General features: G+C 43.9%; 1 non-coding gene across 1 annotated transcript; it reads left to right on the forward strand.

Annotated features, from left to right (window-relative positions):
• Nucleotides 1-8,010: 8,010 nt before the first annotated feature.
• On the forward strand, nucleotides 8,011-8,082 carry trnae-uuc. The gene has a single exon. It is a non-coding gene; the product is annotated as a tRNA-Glu (tRNA).
• The last annotated feature ends 241 nt before the right edge of the window (nucleotides 8,083-8,323 follow it).

The raw sequence follows: 8,323 nt of genomic DNA on the forward strand, positions 1-8,323 counted from the left end.
ACTCCACACACAACATTTAACACGACAAAGAGAAAACCTGAAGTCACAGCTTGAATAGTGAAGGTGCAGCATGATGCAGGACTTTCTGTTGTTGTTTATAACCTTTGTGTACCACACACACACACACACACACACACACACACACACACACACACACACACACACACTCCTCTCTGTGTAAACATGTAATCATTAGCAGGAGCAGCTCTCTCCTATCGAAGCTCATCTGCACCCTGCTCCGCTGACAGCTCGGGCTGCAGATAATTAATCTGTTTAGCGGGGGGGATATGTGTGTGTGTGTGGGGGGGGGGGGGGGGGGGGGGGGTCAGATAAGTTTGTGGATTTACACATTTTAAAGTCGTCCTCTCCCTCAATGGCACCAAACTGAGAGATATTCTAATGTCATTAATTACTATTTCCGACTGGATGGTCTCGGCTGTGTGTGGACCAGCTGTTTCATCAACCGTGTGTGTGTACGTGTGTGTGTGTGTGTGTGTGTGTACGTGTGTGTGTGTGTGTGTGTGTGTGTGTGTGTGTGTGTGTGTGTGTGTGACTTTCTCAAAGACTCTGCTGTAACTCAAACCTCCATCACAGAGCTGCGTTGAGAAGACGTGAACAGAAATATAATCATATTTATCTAAACTGATGCAAACAGACGAGTGTGAGGCGGTGATGTCATCAATCCACGCTCGCTCTGTTAAATGTGTTTAATATATTTATAATATATATATATATATATGTATGTATTATATATATTTATAACCAATGAGAGTGTTTCAATGACTTATAATCAACATGAGAGAGTGGCCTTATCTATTACAGCACACATCATGAAACACACTGAGGAGAGTCACTGCTGTGACCTCCTATTAAACACACAGACACACTGAATTCAAAACTGTGTAGTATTTAAAGGTACAGTGTGTAGTATTTAAAGGTACAGTGTGTAGTATTTAAAGGTGCAGTGTGTGGTATTTAAAGGTGCAGTGTGTAGTATTTAAAGGTACAGTGTATAGTATTTAAAGATACAGTGTGCAGTATTTGAAGGTGCAGTGTGTAGTATTTAAAGGTATAGTGTGCAATATTTAAAGGTGCAGTGTGTAGTATTTAAAGGTGCAGTGTGTAATATTTAAAGTTACATTGTGTAGTATTTAAAGGTACAGTGTGTAGTATTTAAAGGTACAGTGTGTAGTATTTAAAGGTGCAGTGTGTAGTATTTAAAGTTACAGTGTGTAGTATTTAAAGGTACAGTGTGTAATATTTAAAGTTACAGTGTGTAGTATTTAAAGGTACAGTGTGTATTATTTAAAGATACAGTGTGTAATATTTAAAGTTACATTGTGTAGTATTTAAAGGTACAGTGTGTGGTATTTAAAGGTGCAGTGTGTAGTATTTAAAGGTGCAGTGTGCAATATTTAAAGGTACAGTGTGTAGTTGTTTGTGTAGAATGATGGTGGAGGTTTCTATCAGGACCAAATGAATCAGCTGACCTCTAAAGAATAAACATGGTGTATATGAATCATTTAAGGATCATAAATATGACGGGTTTGTGTGCAGTGAGTCCTGTGTGTGTGTGCGCGTGTGTGTGTTGGTATCAGTGTCTCCTATAGATGTCAGATGGACGTCAGCATCTGCAGCTGGAGATTTACACATTCCAAGCATGCATTAGGAGGGGGGCATAAAGAGACATAGATATGGAGAGAGTGACAGAGAGGGAGGGGGGAGAGAGTGGGGGAGGAGGGGGGTGCTCCCGGGTCCCCTGCTCTGACATTGTGAGTGTCAGACTGCAATCACTTTAATCAGAGCAGGGATATGCATGATAAAACGGATAAGGGACTTTAATCAAAAAAATTCGCTGGTCTGGAAACGTGACACACTCCAACAAGCACACACCCCCCCCTCCTCCCCCCTTCTCCCCCTTCTCCCCCACCTCCTCCTCAACCTCCCCTTCCTCCCAGTGTCACCCCACTGCCACCCCGGTCTGAGCTCCCATGAATATGCATGGCCCCACAAAGAGTTAGACGTTCAGACGGACCTTCAGCTGAGGAGGAACACACACACACACACACACACACACACACACACACAGGTTTATTGACTCCGTCAGTGTCGTCGATCAGATCGATAGATTTTCCATGTTTACAATAAAGACAGAATAAAGGGAGCCGCTCCTCCTCTTCCTCCTCCTCCTCCACCTCCTCCTCAGGATTAATTTGTGCGTCAGCAGCTGCGGCTCCTCCACATTCCTTCACACGTTTCCTCTTTATCACGTGTTAATGGGATTCATGTTCACAGTCATAGGTTCATGTTAGTGAACGCAGCGTCTGTATGCTCCGCTGCTGCTTAATGATAAATTACACATGTTGGAAATGACATGCGGACGCCGGCCCTGACATGAAATATAAATACCCTCATTTGGGTAAGTTCATACATTCAGATGGAATCAGTGCTGACAGTGTGGAGACTCTGAACACTAACACAGCACATGTATGACACACACACACACACACACACACACACACACACACACACACACACACACACACACACACAACATAACACGGAGAGCAGTGTGTACACAGTACCTGCTGCTGAGCGCAGGAGACACACACGTCTGCTGCACGTCTCAGAGTAACCAATGATCTCATGATAACAACACACAGCTTCATGACACGTGATGTAGATGAGTTAGCATCTTTATAAACCTCTCTGAATTATAAGGTGTGTAAATGTGACATGTCTCGTCCTGTAGGTCTGAATATGATCGTTTTATACTTTCAGGGTTTTGAATGCTAACCTTTATTTAACCAGATGAGAACCCATTGAGATCAAGACCTCTTTTACAAGGGCGACCTGGCCAAGCGGTCAGCAGCACATGTCAAGATTAGATTAGATTAGATTAGATCAGATTAGATCAGATTAGAACCTTTATTTGTCTACAATGTGGAAAATTGCCTTCAGCTTCACAGACAAACAGACAATACAACATTTTTAGAGAACAGAGAGAGCGCTTGGGATTCTTCCTGGTGATTGCAAGCAGAATTCTTTTAAGGAGCTAGTATAAAATATGGAGTATAAAAATATAAAACATATCCCTATGTACATACACATACACATACATAAGAACACATATGTATACACATATATACATATACACATATGTGCATATGCATGCACATAGACACATGTGCATACGTACATACATACATAAATCCTACAAATGAGGTCATAAAATTATGCAGGCCCCTGTAAACCCTGGGCAGGGGACAGGCGGATGCTGCAGTTTGCTATCTGTTTGTTTGAGTTTGCTAAAGTTGAACTTTAAAAGTTTGGTTTGATTTTGCAATCTAAGAATTTAATAATTTAATTGCTCTTGGAACAAGAAGAAGAAGAAGAACGTACTTTATTAATACCCAGGGGGAAATTCAATTTTTTCACTCATGTATTTTTCAGTCATGCTACACGCACAGTTTTTGGTATATACATACAATGCACACACATGCAGTGGACATGCACTTAGGGAGAGATGCCACAGTGAGAATGCTGCCATCAGCCAGCGCACCCCAAGCAGTTGGGGGTCCGGTGCCTTGCTCAAGGGCACCTCGGCAGTGCCCAGGTAAGTGAACACCAGTCCACTTGCCAAACTTCGTCCATACTGGGACTCGAACCGGCGACCCTTCGGTTCGCAAGTTAAGCTCCCGAATACAACACAGCAACATTCATCCCAGCAGCAGCAGCAGGCGGCTCTGCTCCTCCTTAGAGTCAGAGTTTCCTCCTGACTGAGGCCGGTTGTCACTCACAACCTCAGCAGCAGGAGGACGAGAGATGGAGAGACACGGGAATCGACTCTAAAGGGGGCGGGGTTATTCACAGACAGAGGCGGAGCTATGATGCTGATTTTTTAAGATGATGGTTATCAATGCAGCAGAGACGTTAAACACTGAATATGGAGACACAGAGAGACATGCTGACAGCCAGTGGAAGTCTTGTTAGTTGGTGTTAATATTTAACTCCATCTTTAAAACCTCTTCACTAAAACAAACTTTAACAAGCGTCACAGGACAGAGCTGAAGTCCTCCCACATCATTATTGTAGTGTGTATTATTTATTGTTGGTGTGTTTGGACCCAAACGCAGACAAAAACCTTCGACCAGCCGCGTTAAGGAAGATCTCAACGAGCTGCAAATGACGTGCATAGCATGCTAATGTCTGAGTGTGTCACTTGGTACACTTACACAGTTTGAGGCTTTACTGTGTAAGTGTGTCCATGTTTGTGTCCATGTGTGTGTAGATGTGTGCGTGTCTGTGTTGTCCTGTTTGGCCCCTGAACGCAACACTTTGTCCCGTCCAGATCCGGCCGAGGACAGATGCTGAGTGTCAGAAACTCTGAGAGCTGCTCACTCTGCCACACATCAAAGCTAATGAAGTGTGTTCAAGAACCATGGAGAGTGAGTGTGTGTGTGTGTGTGTGTGTGTGTGTGTGTGTGTGTGTGTGTGTGTGTGTGTTTGTGTGTTTGTGTGTGTTTGTCACAGTGTAATTGCTTCCTGAGCTATGCTGATTAATTAGCACATACATGCATTTGTGAGCGGGTCATACATGGCGAGCCAGATGGTCTGAAAGGAAACATGTATGTGCGCTGAGTGCTATCAGGAGCGGGTAAACATTAGCATAATATATTGGAGAGAGCATGGCGCACAATAAAGACAATTAAGTGTGTGATCGTGGGGACACTTCCTGAGAGCGCGCAGGAACCAAACTCTGACGCCCGCAACACTTCAGCTCTGATGACTGCCTGCTCTCCATTAGCTGCTTTTATTGGCCACCAGCCTCTCTCTCTCTCTCTCTCTCTCTCTCTCTCTCTCTCTCTCTCTCTCTCTCTCTCTCTCTCTCTGTGTGTGTGTGTGTCACCTTCAGAAACCGTACTGTAGGATCCAGGTTTAGATAAGAGATTGACATCAGGGTCACAGTCTCAGTCCGGGCTCAGATAGGTCTGGTGTTTGTGATGTTTGTGGTTCTGGTCTGAGTCAGAGACTCTTAGGTGATCTCCATCAGTCGGTGCCTTCAGGTGTCAGGCGTGTCTTCATCGTTCTGAAAGGTGTGTTTGTTGATATTTATTTATTTGAATTTTTACACATTAAATACAAAACATCAGTGTAAACAATTAAAGCAAGCGAATGAACGAAAAAGCAACCAATATTAATCAATGATAATTTTAAATAAAAGATAAATAAATAAAAAAGGAAAATAAAAAACATTGAAAATACAATAAGATAAATAGGTTAATATTTAAAAGATAAATAAGTGGAAAAGGTACAAAAAAAACAATAAGAATAACAATTCAAATATATATATACATATATTAAAAAATAAAAATAATGATAAATAAATAATAACTATTATTATTATTATTATTATTATTATAATACAAAAAACAAACTTAGAAATAAAATATAAATAACCACAACAATAAAGGAATAAAGGTTTGAGTTATAGAAGAGATTCAAACCCTCAAAGGATCAAAATGAAGAAAGGCTGCCATATTTAAAAAGAAAGGTTTGTGGATCTGGGCAGTTTGTTGATATTTAAAGTGTGCTCTGCCCTCCTTGGACTCGTCCTGCAGCTCACAGCTAAACTGGTGCTAGTCCTGCTGCTCACAGCTGAACTGTTGTTCGTCCAGCAGTTTGTTCATATTTAAACTGTGCTCTGCCCTCCTTGGACTTGTCCTGATGCTGACAGCTGAACTGGTGTTCGTCCTGCAGTTTATTGATATTTAAACTGTGCTCTACCCTCCTTTGACTCGTCCTGCTGCTCACAGGTGAACTGGTGCTCGTCCTGCTGCTCACAGGTGAACTGGTGCTCGTCCTGATGCTCACAGGTGAACTGGTGCTCGTCCTGCTGCTCACAGGTGAACTGGTGCTCGTCCTGATGCTCACAGGTGAACTGGTGCTCGTCCTGCTGCTCACAGCTGAACTGGTGCTCGTCCTGCAGTTTGTTTATATTTAAAGTACACTCTGCCCTCCTTGGAATCGTCCTGCTGCTCACAGCTGAACTGGTGCTTGTCCTGCAGTTTGTTTATATTTAAAGTGCGCTCTGCCCTCCTTGGACTCCTCCAGCTGTTTACAGCTGAACTGGTGTTCGTCCGGCAGCTTTCGTTGCTCTCAGATTGAAGCTGTCTCTTTCGGGTGGTGAGGCGGAGGGAAATGAGGGACTCTCTCCTGATGAGTTGATGTGACGTGGGATCAGGTTGTCGCTGGTGTTACTTTTACTGTTAATCAGAAAGTAAAGTATTGATTCTGATTGGTCTAAACCCCTTGACGACGGTTATTAACTTCCACTAACATGAGCAACACCAGAGGCAAACTGATCACACGTCATGTCCAATAAATCCACTTTGCGTCGTGGTCTCGTCTCACCCTGTTTGGATTATATTCCCCATAACTACCTGCTAACCAAACATCATCCCTGACCTAGAGACCTCTCCATGGCTAAAGTTTCTCGTGTGCTGGATGTTGACGGAGCGCTGCCTCGCTCTCTCTCTCCTCTCTCTGAGTCTCATCTTCCTCTCTCTCTCTCTCCGGTTAGCAGCTCACCTTCCAGAACAAATCCTGTAAATCTGCAGATGATCATTTGGAGGGCAAAGAGCTTGTTAGCCTAATGATGGAGTTTAACCAGCCCTTAACGGAAATATGGACGCGCTTCAGCTGAGCAGAACACCGTGATGCTTCAGGAGGAGGAGGAGGAGGAAGAGGAGAGAAGTGAAAGACGGGAGGACTGAAAGGAAGAGGAGGAAGTTTTGAGTTTGTGATTCCTCCTCTCCAAACCATGGCCCCCTCCTCAAGCTCAACGCAGAGAAGGCCTGCTGTGTCTGCACCTCCTCACGACTTTAAATGGCTGAATAGACTTCAGTATGATGGTTTTTTCATCGTCCTCCCCCTCTGTTGCCGGTTCCTGCTGACGCTAGTGTAACTTCTCCCTCTCAGAGTGTGTGTTTCCTGCAGGTCTGTGTGTTTGCTTGATTCAGCTCACAGAGATAATGAATCTGGTGTTTATGGAGGGTGTTTGCAGAATGGTTTCACCTCGCCGTCGTCCTCTCTATCTGATTCATGGAGACGAGATAAGAGCGTCCTGTTTTCCTCCAGTGACACAGACGGCGTGAGACTTAATGAGGAAAGGTGAGGGACCTCTTCATTTCTACCTGCCTGCTGTGACAAAGTAATATAGAGAAATAAAATGTGATGTTATCAGAGTGTGAGCCTCTCTATCACACTCATTTCTGTGATTTGAAACGAGCCGTTCGGTTTAAATGGAGTCTCTGATAACGAGGACGATAAGACGGAACGAAAAATTATCAATTAATTAGCAAACAGGTGATTTAATGAGAACAGGAACAACTGCTGTTTGTGCTCAGGCTGCTGTTTAGACTCTCCAATCCAGTTATTATTAATGTGTGTGTGTGTGTGTGTGTCCGAGCTGACCTGAGGATGAAGAGGAGGATGAAGAAGCCTGTGTCTCTGGATGCTTCAGGTAGACCTCTCCTCACCTCCTCACCTCTGATCTGTCCGACTGTATCTTCACCCTTCATCTGCACTCAAAGAAAGCAACATGGTGTCTGTTTTATCAACATCAATATAACATGTAGCTTCTGTTATATTAATTCATGTTTAGTGGTTCAACATGTTTAAATCATGTAGTTTTAACATGACGTGCAAAATCCTTAAAACTACAAGATTGCTTTATGTCAACACAATCTAATGGGTTTAGGTAGGAATCCCATCTGCAGTACCTCTCCAGAGCAGAAGGGGGCAGTAACGTGCGACAGGCCCTACTCATCAGCCAAGGTAGCATGCTTCTGGTTAGACTGGTTTTCCTCATATCTTTCTGGAAGAACTTTTTCAGTTCATGCTGGAAAATATGTCTCATCAGTAGAAAACCTTTCCTGTGACGTCCCACAAGGTTCTGTCCTGGACCCCCTGTTGTTTTCTCTCTATCTATTTATTATATCTCTATTTTCCCATATGGTCTAGCGGTTAGGATTCCTGGTCTTCACCCAGGCGGCCCGGGTTCAACTCCCGGTATGGGAACAGTCTGGGGGCGGCAGTAGCTCAGTCCATAGGGACTTGGCTTGGACACCGAAGGGTCGCCGGTTCGAGTCCCAGTATGGACGAAGTTTGGCAATTGGACTGGTGGCTGGAGAGGTGCTGGTTCATCTGCCTGGGCACGGCCGAGGTGCCCTTGAGCAAGGCACCGAACCCCCAACTGCTCTGGTTGACGGCAGTATCCTCACTCTGACATCTGTCCCTAAGCATGTTCACTGCATGTGTG

Source organism: Notolabrus celidotus, chromosome 22, assembly GCF_009762535.1.
Source record: "Notolabrus celidotus isolate fNotCel1 chromosome 22, fNotCel1.pri, whole genome shotgun sequence".
Taxonomy (NCBI): Eukaryota; Metazoa; Chordata; class Actinopteri; order Labriformes; family Labridae; genus Notolabrus; species Notolabrus celidotus.